Source organism: Microtus pennsylvanicus, chromosome 8 (assembly GCF_037038515.1).
Source record: "Microtus pennsylvanicus isolate mMicPen1 chromosome 8, mMicPen1.hap1, whole genome shotgun sequence".
Classification (NCBI taxonomy): Eukaryota; Metazoa; Chordata; class Mammalia; order Rodentia; family Cricetidae; genus Microtus; species Microtus pennsylvanicus.
The window spans coordinates 83,513,568-83,527,155 of record NC_134586.1 but is presented as its reverse complement, the minus strand read 5'-3'; the positions used below and the strand labels follow the sequence as shown (position 1 = coordinate 83,527,155).

General features: G+C 38.5%; 1 pseudogene; it reads left to right on the top strand.

The window, feature by feature from the left end:
• Positions 1-4,367: 4,367 nt before the first annotated feature.
• LOC142855614 (COP9 signalosome complex subunit 8 pseudogene) lies at positions 4,368-4,937 on the top strand (annotated as a pseudogene).
• The last annotated feature ends 8,651 nt before the right edge of the window (positions 4,938-13,588 follow it).

The window sequence follows — 13,588 nt, the reverse complement described above, 5'->3', positions numbered from 1 at the left end:
TATGAAGACTGTGGTCTCCTGTTCACTTTGCTTCCACTCATTTAACTCAAAACTACTATGAGATCTTAAGGGAAGAACAGGTTTATAATTTCAAAATGAGTTAAATGATTTCAGAAGCGCAGATTCAACTGACAGAGAACATCAGATGCATGTATGTGGTTTAGGTACCTCGACCTTATCTTCATTAAAAATGTTTTAGCTAAATTCATTAAAATTTCTACTGACACCACACACAGAAAGTTTGTGCCAAGAGCCAAAATAAATTTAGCTACTCTAAAGCAAATTTGGAAATCACGAAGGGAAGACCTATAAAACTCACGTGTCTGACTGGCCACCTCGCAGCTGATATCCCCATCATTCTGTTCAGGTTTCTTTTTCTTTGCATCTTGGACTGTTTTAAGTCCCCCAACTTCTCGAGGATATTAAATTTCACTATTCTCTAGCTGTTACACCCCAGTATTTTAATACTTCTTTGTTTCAAAAAGACTTGGCTTGCATCAAAGCGTTCTTTAATAACAAAGAGTATATTCCAAGGATGAACTATATGAAACAGTAAAGTGGGCACTGCTAAGATATGGGAGGAAAGGAGGATGGGAGGGCTGATAGGATTAAGGCACATCATACGCATGAATGGAAGTGGCACACGAAACCCTTTGTTCAATTAGTATATGCTAATGAGAAAGACCAAAGAAAGAGGAAAAAGGAAGCCCAAATGTAAAATGATGACCCTAAATGAAACATGACAAAAGAAGATGAAACCCGTTCTTCCCTTAAGATCGCATAGTAGGTTTGAGTTAATGAGCATAAATTCTTACTTTAAAGAGATGTTAATCTATAATAAGGAAAGCAATAAAGAGCCTTTATTGTCTAATCGAGTTAATCTTCCATAAAAGCTTTAATTTTTACTAATTCTACAATTAAACATAAGTGTGAGAGAGATAAGTGCCCTCCAACTTTATTGGTAGTCTCAGAGGATAGCAATGAAAATAAAATATCTTTAAGTTGATTTTAAACCATAAACTTGTGTTAGTAGCAAGATAAAAACCAAGCAACAACAATCCATTCGTGTTACAAATTACCCTGTAGCATAAACTGACATCAATGTGTCCAAGGGTGATTATAAAGCATGGAAGAGAAATAACAGATTTCTTAGATAATCTGAAAAAGATTGGTAATACCTATGATTGCACATAGGTCAGCCCCTCAAGACACTGCAAATCATATAAGAAAGCAGAGGGAAATGAGGTCGAGTCCTTTTACATAGATATCATAAGTAGGCTAGTTATTAGTGATATGGACAAATACTACAAATTAATAGCAAATAAAGAATTATAGGCATTTTTCATATGCATAGGCAGTATCTATATATTACCAAAGAAGGCACACTTGTTCAACACCTGTTTTTAAGACAAATTGTTCTTCTTACATTTAAGGTCAATAAAACTGAAATTTACTGATAATATTTTTGTGGATGTAAGTAACTAAAAATGTATTACTTTGAGATCAAAATAAAACAAAAACAACGATTTTAAAGTAATCTTCATTTTAAACAGCTTAAATACAGGTTTCAATTTTTTAATTATTTAGAAAAAGAGAATGTTGCAGAATATTTGCTTAACCAGTGAAAGATGTGTTGTATTTGTTCTGTTCAACTATGTAAGTATGTATTGCATTTGTTTAATTACATAAATATGTGTTGCAGTTTTACCTTGCCTGCCTAAGGCCCCTGACTGATCTAATTAAAAGCTAAAGGCCCATAGCAAGGAAGGAGGTATAGACAGAACTTGTGGGCAGGGAGAATAAGCAGACGGAGGAATTCATGCTTTAGGAAAGAAAGAAAAGAAGATGACAGGGAGGCGACAGGGACTAGTAAGCTAGCCAGACGTGGAATAAGCAGGAAAATAGGACGTACAGAATGAAAGAAAGGTAAAAAGTCCTGACGCAAAAGGTAGCTGAACAGAAATGGGTTAAATTAAACTAAAAGAGCTTGTGGGACAAGACTAAGCTAAGGCCAAGCATTCACAATTACTAACAATTCCCCACGCCTTTATTTGGGAGCTGGTTGGCAATTCAAAGAAATGCCAATAACAAGAGAATTTCTATTAAATTTGAAGTGTGAATTTATTGGTAGATTGGTAAAGACAATGGAGTCTAACTTTTAATTGCAACATGCTAAAAGTATTGAAAATAAATATTCTTACAGCTATATTGGGTTCTAATGTTATTTGTCACTCTCTGTTTGTGAAGCTTCATTAATGTAGGGGAACCTATCATGATAGCTCAGGGGGAGAGTGCTTGCTTTGTTTGTATGAGGCCTCGGGTTAAACTCTCAGCAATGTAGTGACAACGAAACAACACCAAATCAAAACTGATAACAAAATAGCGTATTATGAAACTGCACTCCAAGGATCTCCTTCAGGGCAATGAGATCAGAGATCCTGAGACCAGAAGAAGCACATACAAAAGTATTGATGGACAAGGAACCATGGGAAAGCCATACCTCTGTGTCATAGTTCTCACTGGTAGGATAATAGGTTCTCTGAACAATCTTTCCAACTATAGCATGGGCATGTCAAATGACAGAATCTGAGGTGGGAAGTGAATACACCGTAAGCTTTTTGTTATTATTAAAACTTCAGGGGCCTAAGAAATGGCTCAATGGGGGTAAAAGCATTAGCCTCTAACTCTAACATGTTGAAAGAGAGATCCCTAAATTGCCCTTTACTCCACCCCAACACACACACACACACACACACACACACACACACACACACACAAATGTATCTTTAAAAGTTTTTTAAAAGCTCGCTTTTAAATAAGTTAGTTTCACAGTGATATTGAAACAAAATGACAAGCATTTCAGATACACCTTCTGCTTCTGCCTCTGCTTGATTTTTGCAGCATCACAGGCCTGAGTATTAGGTATCTTTGCTGATGAAGCTACCCTGACATGTAATCATCAGCAGAAAACCTTAGTTTAATACACTAGCAAGCAATCTTGGTGTCGTGTGTCCTGTAGCTTCTTCCTTTTAAAAATCACATTGCAATTTTGCATTTTTAAGTAAGCATCACATAGTTGAAATTATGTATTCAGCTTTTGAAATCATGAAAGACTGACTTCTGTTTTTTTGATACTCTGCCTTTTCATGGTCATCTGGGAGCTTGCCACTTTGTAGTACTGAATAATATAACATTCTCAGGTTGAGCCACAGATTATTTATCCATCGATTAATGAAGAACATCTTGGTTGCTTCTAAATTTTCACAATTACCAGTAAAACGTGTGTGTGTGTGTGTGTGTGTGTGTGTGTGTGTGTGTGTGTGTGTAGATTTTCTTGCTGTTAAATGTTCTTAACATCTTTGAGCAAATATTTAGGCATATCCAGGTTTTATTTTTGGCTGCTGAGTTAAAATACCAAAAAAAAAAAAAAAATGCAGTTTGAAAGTGAAAGCTCCCAATTTCAGGTTACAGCCTACCAGAGCAGGGAGTAATAGAAATCAGGAACTTAAAGCAACTAGTAACAGTCAAACGAAAGTAGAGAGAAAATGAATATAGTTGTGTTTCCTCTCAGACCTCTTTCCCTGCTTATTATTATACAGCTTAAGATCCCATACCTAGGGAATGGTGCCACTCACCAGGTCTCCAGCCTCATTACCATAATCAAGGCATGTCTACAGATCAGCATGGTCTATACAATCCTTCACTGAGGCCTTCTTCTCACAAGATTCTACGTTGTGTTAAATAAGCAATCAAAACTAATCATTTTAATATAGAAATGTATTATGGATTTACAGTATGGATATTTTGTAATATGTAACATTACAGATATAGTACGAATAATATTGTGATAAACCTCCAAGTGTCTTCCAAAGTATATGTCACATTCCTCATTTCCCCCATTTCATCAGCATTTGGGTTTTCGTTGTTTCAGATTTTGATGATTCTGATAGTCATTTTTCATTGCTAATTTCAATTTTAGTTCTTAATAAACGAATATGTGGAGCATTTTCATTATACGTTTTTACTACTTGTATGTATTTAATGAGATGTCTTTCACCACTTGTAAATCAGATTGTTCATTTCCTTATTTGGGGGATTTAAGAATTGCTTTCTGGACTTACTTGATATACAAAACTTCCAGTTTCTAAAGCTTCTCAACACCTCCGGTATTTGCATGCTGAGAGTTACTGTATATGAAAATAGATCTCCAGAAGTCATCACAGGCGCGATGCCCCGAGGGCCAACTTGGGCTTTGGTCTGGCAGGGCAGTGGCCGTAGAGCAGACAGCGCCTTCAGTTTTGGAAAGCTGCGGGATCAGTGCGAGAACCAGGAGCTTGGGGATCCTGAACAGGAATTGCCACACCACCAGTGTAAGGTCAGCTTCTGGCTCCCGAATAACATGAATAATGCAAGATATCTTTGGAAGAGGATTCCATCTGCTTTAAAGTCTGCAAATTCTGAACTTGGGGGAATTTGGTCAGTAGGACAGCGAATTTGGCAGAGAGATTTCCTAGGGATCTATACCACTATCAACGCCCACCAGTGGTCAGAGACTGTGCAGCCAACCATGGACGCCCTTAGAGGTGCATTGAAATGTGCTTTCTCCCTGGTCTCTCAAGCTTATACCTCCAAATCACAGATGATTTCACTGCCTTTGTTGGCCTTCCTGTGGAAGAAGCTGTGAAAGGCATATTGGAACAAGGATGGCAAGTCTGCCACAAGAATGGTTCTTCCCAGGATGCCAGCCTCAAGAACCCTGGATGTTTCCTTTAACAGGTTTCTTCCCTTATCAGAGCCTACCCCAGTTCCACCAATCCCCAAAGAGCAGCAGCTTGCCAGGCTGACCGACTAGGTGGCTTTTCTGGAAAACTGATAGATCTGAGTTCAAGATTCACCTTCAGCCCCTGTCGCTGGCAAACAAACTTGGAGTTTTATTCCGACTTCTGAACAGGGCGAGCAACTCCGCGTCCTTTGGGTGTGATAAAATGCATGTAGACGATGAAGCAGATTGAACAGTTTCCTCCTCGGACACTGCTGAATGTCCTTGGAACAGTTCTCACCTGTCTGGATCACCTAGGTTGGAGCCATCAGTATTATGCAGCTAGTTTCTGTCAACGACTGGGCTCTAAACACAAGCTGTCCTGCTGCAGGGAGCAGAGACGGTGTTGTGGCACACACCACACTCTTGCCTACCATTGGCCTCTAGCTGTGTGTGCTAGAGGTTTGTGATGTGCTTGGGGTTTGCGGAGGACTGTCCCCAGGCAGGGACCAACCCTCATTATAGCTCACACTGGAGAATGTGCTTTCTTCCCACCCCAGAACAAGGAATCACTGCTGTGGAATCAGAAAGCTCTGAGGCATGCGGAGACCGTCTCCTGGTGAGGGGCTGGTCAGTGCTAGAGTTTTTCCCACTATGTGCAAGCATCCATTGCATGAGGTGGACGGTGCACAGTGAGAATGCAGTTGACGTGTTCGTGTGAACTCTAAGTTCTGATGTCTCCTTTCAGAAGAAGGGAAAGGCATGGAGTGCCCTGTATGCTGAAGGAAGTTCCAGAGCGGGGGTTGGCTCATGCAGCCTTCCTGCCTGTCCCCATCCTGTGTAGAAATGCTGAATGCATCTATTTCTGTTCCTATATGACAGCCCTGGAAGATTTCAGGTGGTTAATGTATCTTCAGATTAAAACAGCCCTGTTTCATTTATTCTGAATTTGTTTAATAAATATTTAATTGAATTCTTAAAAAAAAAGAAAATAGATCTCCAATTTCAAAAGTTATGGGTGTTTCCTTTGCATCTAAAGGTAATAATATGTTAAAGAGTTTAAGCTTTTGTTATATCTTTGTCTTGATTATTATAATTTATTTTCTTGTAAAGGCGAAACCCCTGACAGCGAGTATCACTGAATCACACAGAAAAACAAAGTCACCTAGATAACACAAAAAAGTTTTCAAAGCCAAAAACTTTTCTTCTTATCTTAGTCCATAATCTTAATCCTCAATGGTTTTCCTGGCTCGGTCCGCCAATTATAGTCCTGAGGGGAATGGCCAGCTGTAAACCAGCAGAACACTTCCTGGATATTTAGAGTAAGGTTGACAAGTATGATCACATGGTCTCACAGCACCTGGAAAAGGACTCCATTGCTGATTCCTGGCAAAATCTCCAGTGGCAACCAAACTTGTTTCCTTCTCTAGAAGTAAAACAAGACTACAGGACTGCAGGGCTCTCTTCCTCTTGAGTCCCTGCTGATCATGAGAGGTCTGAGCACACTCAAGGGTCTTTAAATTGTGTTAGGCACCAGATCAAAGACAGCTGTTTTAGTTTTAAACCCATCTCATAACCTTTCCTTCTTTTATTTCAGTACTATCTGAAGCTTACAGGTGTATAAGTTCTGATATAAATGCCACAAGGAGCTCATATTTTTGACTATCTGGTCATGAGGAAGCTGGCCATGGCTTGTCACTAGGTTTTAGGACTTGTTTCAGGTTTGCCTTTTGAACTTTCCAGTAACATTGCCAAAAGTGCGAAAATTGTTGTATCTGTAATTTTGTTTTCTTTGTCACCTCATCCAAAGCTCTCACCTCTTGGAATCTCATTCCTTCTTACTGACAGAAAGCTTGACTGTATTTGTTTCACTAATCATAGCTTAAACTTCTGTGTGGACCTGTTTCTAATCCACCTGTGTCACATCCCTGGCTGTATTTCCTCTCGAAGAAATGTCTATAGCTCATTCATTATTCATCCACCTGTCAGATGGCTTAAATGACTTTCTCCATGTCAGGAATAACACATCCCTTTTTGTTTTTTTTTCTGGAGATATTGTTTGTTGCATGTTTACTTCCTTGCACAGATTAAAATAAGTGTGTATCTCTTTCACGTTATTTTTGACAAATTAATAATTCTATTTTTATTTGGGAACACAAACATGAACTATGGATGGTCTGATGTTTGATCAAGATTCTACCAGGATAGCAAATAAGGAATAACTTGCTAATTTGTGAGATTCCCTCATATATTACAAAGGCAGCATAGTAAATTTAGTATATTTTTGTGAAGTATACTCTACTTCTATGAGAAATTTCATTAGTGTCTAATGCCATTGAGAAAATATATAAATGAAATGAACATAAGAAAGTGATTTTGAAATTAAGAAATGATTGTTATTTTTCTTCACGAGAGAGTAGAAAGAAGGCTTTTGTAACTAAATACCCTATTCTACACTGGAGACATAGCAATGGAGAAAAGCTTCCTTGACACTGTGCATAGGATCAAGTAGAAACTCAGACTTAGTTTGCTGTTCTACCCTTAGCGATGCTCAACTTTGCATCACACGATGGCTCTTTCCCATCCTCTCATTTTTATGCACAGACAAAATACTCAGAATATTTGGGGTTCTAAGGATAAAACAATGCCAAGACCTCTTTGTCTTGTCTTGTTTTATTTCCTTATTTTCAGTTCTCTAAAACATCGTGTTTCTTTATGAAGCATCAATTAGATTCTACTCTATCTGTAACTGGACATTTACTATCCAAACCACCTGTTCCCATATACCTGGCAGCCACTTCCCAAATTAACACAGAGGCTTATAGTAGCTCAGACTTATTGCTAGCTAACTCTTGTACCGGCACAAAATAAAGGCAATGCAGATATCAAAGAATATTTACCAGTTTATTGTTAAACTTACTGAACCAAAGTTCCAGCGTAGCACAGGTAGCGAGGAACAAAAGGGACGAGCCGCCTCTCCCGCACCCTTTATTGGCATGGATTCGCCTGAGGCAAACCCCGCCCTCTAAAGGGAGCTGATTTAACCCCTTTATCTCCCCCTTTTGTCTAAATAAGACACAACTAAACCAAATATAACTATAACAATAATAACAAATGATAAATATAACAAACAATATTGAGAGCAAAAGTTTTGCTAAAGAGTAACTACAATTAAATAATCTTCAACTCCATCAAAGATCTGAGAAGGGAGTAAATATTACTTAACAAAAAAGAGATATCCAAAATGTGCAACAAATGACAGAGACAATTGACTGCCTGGGCAATCACCCAAAATCTCGTTAGCAATGTTGAGTCAACCAACTTTGGCTAAGGCCTAACATAACTGACATACCATTCTCAAATGCAAGGAACTTTCTTAGGATTATCCTACCCTGTCTTGGCAAGATAAGACAATCCTGTTTATATCTTAGTCAGTAGTTGAGGTATGGGTTTTTCTTAACCCAAAGGCCAGTTCTGCCAGGAAGACAAGCTCCCAGTGGAGTGTCTTTGGTGCTCAACGTTCTCTCGGGAGTAGAGTGGTGTTGCCAGGAGTAAATTGTGTCTCAATGGCACATAATTCTAGGTTAGATTAAAGGCCATTTTCTACAGCTCTTCAAAGAGGCTGAAGATTATACTATCTATACTGAAAATAATCTCTATGTATCTAAAAAACCTGATTAACCTAAAAATAATATGACAAACATGTAATTCTCAATACCTATCTAATTTGAAAACTAAGGGAATAAACAATTGTGCAATGTATGAAGACAATGATCTTCACTTGTAAACAATGTCATTACTTATCAAATGTAAACAATGTTATTACATAAATAGTACCAGAGGTAGAAATGTACATTGTGATATGATAGATGTATCCATACAATATAAGCATACTCTTATACCAAAATAGAGGTAGGAACACTCACATTCAATATTCAATATATCAATATACAAGAAACAGTACCAACATAATTTTCTAAAAACAGTAAGTCACAAATACCAATCATCCCATCAACCCAGTTAATCCCCCTCTTTTTTTTTTTATATATATATATCCCTAATTCCATACAATATCTCCCCATCCCCTCACCCCTAAACCAACCACTAAAAGATGTCCCTAACCCTGTGGGCAAACTCTGTTGGGAGAGGGGACGTCGTCCTCTTAGATTGCTTCTAGCTGACATGGGGGCGACGTTCTTCTTAGGGGCCCCTGTGAAAGCAAACGATGGTAAAATTCCCAAATTAACCTTTGACTTAAGAAGACTATAACTAGTCTCTGTGTGTTTCGAGAAGGTCCGGCCAGAGCGTTGTCAAAAATGTGCATCATATGAAATTGTCTCTTGCAATTGGTACCAAAAAACAGATCCAAAATTAGTGCTTAAAAAAAAAAAAAAATTCATGACGTCATAAAAACCAGATTGAGTTGGTGTTGTGGGGCCCCATCTTCATCCTGGAAACTTCAAAAATTACTGTAGGAAAATATGTTGCTTGTTATGGGAAATTTAAACATTAACAACAAGGACTTATACTGACATATAAAGAAAGACACAGATGTGAGGGAAGGCAAAGAAAGTTTATCAAGTATAAAATTATTCTTATTCTGTCCCATTTCATGGCTCCTGACCTGAGACAGAAACTTTGAAATATCTCTTATCAACAGGCTTGGAATTGAAGAAGGACTGAGCCATAGTCCAACTCCAAAACCAGCTCTACACATTTATAAAGAAGTGTTCAATAAAACATATAAATATACATAAATATATATAAAACCAATACTTACGATACGTATAGAATTTTATTGTTGATGTTTAATGGGTCGTATCTATTTTCCATCCATCAGTAATTAAATATTCAGGGTCCCTCAAATTCTTTGGAGATGAATATTTTCCTGTGGAGATAAGAAAAGAACCCTGCCCCCATCCTATTAGTAATCCTTACCATCTGTATGTCGGTCATCCTTGTGAATGAATTGTTATTTATCTTTTCCAAGTGACTTCTCTTCCTCAAACCGAACCTTTATTAATTTTGACGGTATCCATAATTTTTCCTCACCTGTGGAGATAAGAGCAAAACCCCTTCCCCAACGCAGCACATCTCCTGGCTTCCATTGTGAGGTTAGTACATCCTTGAAATAAACTGGTTGATTTAGTTCAGCAGACTTTTCCATTATCCAATGTCTTTCTGCAGCCGTCGTTCCCTTCTCGTTAGCGTTGAGAAAATTCAAGGTTAACAAAGCATTATGTAACCTATTTCTAGGGGTGTTTTCCACCCCTTTCTGTTTGTTCAACATATCCTTTATAGTTCGATTTGATCTTTCTATGACTGCTTGACCTGTAGGATTGTATGGTATACCTGTAACATGCTTGATATTGTAATGATCAAAAAACCGTTTCATCTTCCTAGAGACATAAGCAGGACCATTATCTGTCTTTATTTGTGTAGGTATACCCATGATAGCCATGACTTCTAATAAATGAGTGATTACTGAATCAGCTTTTTCTGAACTTAAAGCAGTTGCCCACTGAAAGCCTGAATAAGTGTCGATGGTGTGATGAACATATTTCAATTTGCCAAATTCTGCAAAGTGGAACACATCCATCTGCCAGATTTCATTTCTATGAGTGCCCTTTGGATTAGCTCCTGCTGGCAGTGGCGTTTGGTTATAGAAAGAGCAGGTAGGGCATTTCTTCACAATCTCCTTAGCTTGTTGCCATGTAATAGAAAACTCTTTCTTCAAACCTTTGCTATTAACATGATGTTTTTTATGAAATTCAGAGGCTTGAAGCACACTACCAATCAATAATTGATCAATTTCTGCATTACCTTGTGCTAGAGGACCTGGCAGACCCGTATGGGATCGGATGTGTGTTATGTACATAGGGCAAAGCCTGTTCCTGATCAAATCTTGAACCTGGATAAACAATGAGGTTAGTTCTGTATCATCAGGTATAAATTCAGCAGTTTCAATATGTAAAATAACTCTTTCTGCATATTGTGAATCAGTAACTATATTAATAGGTTCTTTAAAATCTCTTAGTACCATAAGAATGGCATATAATTCTGCCTTCTGGACAGAATCATAAGGACTTTGTTCCACCTTACCCAAGTCTTCTGATTTGTAACCTGCCTTCCCTGATTTATTGGCATCAGTATAGAATGTACGGGCTCCAGTTATTGGAGCATCACGGACTATTCGAGGAAGGATCCAAGAAGTTCTCTTTATGAAGTTGAGCCGCTTGCTTTTTGGATAGTTGTTATTAATGTCTCCCAAAAAATTAGCACAAGCTCTTTGCCATGGTTCATTATCTTCCCATAATTTCTTTAGTTCATCAGCAGTGAAAGGCACTATAATTTCTGCTGGGTCTATGCCTGCTAGTTGACGAAGTCTCAGCTTGCCTTTTATAATTACTCAGAGACTTTTTCCACATAAGTTTTCAGTTTCTTACTTGGTTTATGTGGTAAAAAGATCCATTCCAAGATAATATCATCTCTCTGCATTAAAATTCCTGTAGGAGAAATTTTCGATGGTAATATGACGAGAATACAATCGAGCTCTGGATTCACTCTGTCCACATGTGCCTGTTGTAATTTCTCCTCAATCTTTGTCAGTTCCTTTTCTGCTTCAGCTGTTAATTCTCTGGGACTGTTTAAATCTTTATCACCATCCAAGGTCTTGTTCAAATGAATTATTAGATCAGGTGTTATCCCAATAGTTGGTCGTAAACTGGAAATGTCTCCTAACAGTCTTTGAAAGTCATTAAGAGTCCGTAAGCGATCTCTCCGAATTTGTGCCTTCTGTGTCTTAATTTTTTGCAAACCTATTCTATAACCTAAATAATTAACAGAATCTCCCTTCTGAATCTTTTCAGGAGCAATTTGCAATCCCCATTTAGGTAACAGTATCTGTATTTCTTCAAACAGCCTGTTCAAGGTATCTATGTTTGAATCAGATAACAATATGTCGTCCATGTAATGGTATACAATAGATTTGGGAAATTTCTTGCGTATTATTTGCAATGGTTGGTTCACAAAATATTGGCACAGGGAGGGGCTATTTAACATACCCTGGGGGAGGACGGTCCAGTGGTACCTCCTCGAAGGTTGAGAATTGTTATAAGTAGGCACTGTGAAGGCAAATTTTTCTCTATCTTCTTTTTGCAAAGGTATAGTGAAAAAACAATCCTTCAAATCAATAACTATGAGAGGCCATCCTTTTGGTAATAAAGAGGGCAACGGAATTCCAGATTCCAGAGGGCCCATAGGTTGAATAACCTTGTTGATGGCCCTGAGATCTGTCACCATTCTCCATTTACCTGATTTTTTCTTAACCACAAATACAGGAGAATTCCAAGGGCTGGTAGATTCTTCTATATGTCCAGCTTCTAGTTGCTCTTGTACCAGCTGTTCTAAAGCCTGTAGCTTTTCCTCAGCTAAAGGCCATTGCTTTGTCCATATTGGTTTCTCAGTCAACCATTTTAGAGGCAAGGCTGTTGGTATTTCTGAAGGGACATCAATTGCTTGTTCCTGCACAGCCCTAATGGCCGGTTTTGTCCTATTGTAATAACTTTTAATATTCCTTTCAGAAATATGGGCTCTAGAAGTAGCAGGAATGTTAATTTGAGTATTCCATTGTTGTAATAGGTCACGACCCCATAAATTCATTGCAATATTGGCTACATAAGGCCTTAATTTTCCTATTTGTCCCTCAGGCCCTATACATTCAACCCATCTCGTGCTCTGCCTTACTCGAGATAGGGTTCCAATTCCCAGGAGCTGAACATTTACATTCTGAAGAGGCCAATATGGATGCCAAGATTCTGGGGTAATGATACTTACATCAGCACCTGTGTCCAGTAGGCCAGTAATAAAAATGCCATTTACACACACTCTCAGCTTAGGTCTTTGATCATTTATAGAAGTTTGCCAAAACACACGTAACTCATCTTTCTGATTACTATTGCTTGTAACAGTAGGCATGTGGCTTTCTAATTGTCCTGACGAGGCATGTTCTCTGCAGAAACTGGGAATGTCTGAACCATGTTTGCCATGGGGGCCTGAGAGGCCCCCCCTCTCACGTTTCCCGTCTGTATCAGGTTGCCTTGTCTATCTCTTGTAGACCTGCATTCATTCGTCCAATGTCTGCCCTTCCCACATCTTCTACATAAACCTGAAGGCTGATTCCTTCTATTCCTGTTATTTCTAGAAGACGCATTATTATTATTTCTGAAAACCTGTTGTTTACAATTCCTTTTCATATGACCCATTTTGCCACAATTAAAACATTTGGTATTCTGGTGTCTCCTTTTACCATTGGAAATTGCTTCTTCTACCCATGCTTCAGTGCCATAGTCAAATGTGTCAACATCTAGTGTATGCAAGACCCATTCTTCCAAGGACGCTGATCTGAACATTAAAGGCCTCAAGATCCTTTTGCATTCCACATTAGCATTTTCGTAAGCCAAAGACTCAATTATTATACGTCTTGCTTCTGGGTCAGGTATCCCCATTTGTACAGCCTTAGTTAATCTTTGTAAAAAGTCACTGAAGGGTTCTCTCTGACCCTGTTTAACTGTGACAAATGATTCCATTCTCTGTCCTGGGTCTTGTACTCTGTCCCAAGCCCTTAAGGCTGCTGTAGTACACATGGAGAGTATGGTTTCATCCAAATTAGCTTGTTCCTGAGGGTCTGAAAAGAGCCCTTCACCTAGAATTTTATCTAGGGAAACGTCAATTCCCTTCGCCTTTTCCTGCTGTTCTAAAAGTCTAGCCTCTTGCCTGAATAAGCATTTCCATTTTAAGTGCGGTCCACTCTCAAGGACCGCGGAGCTC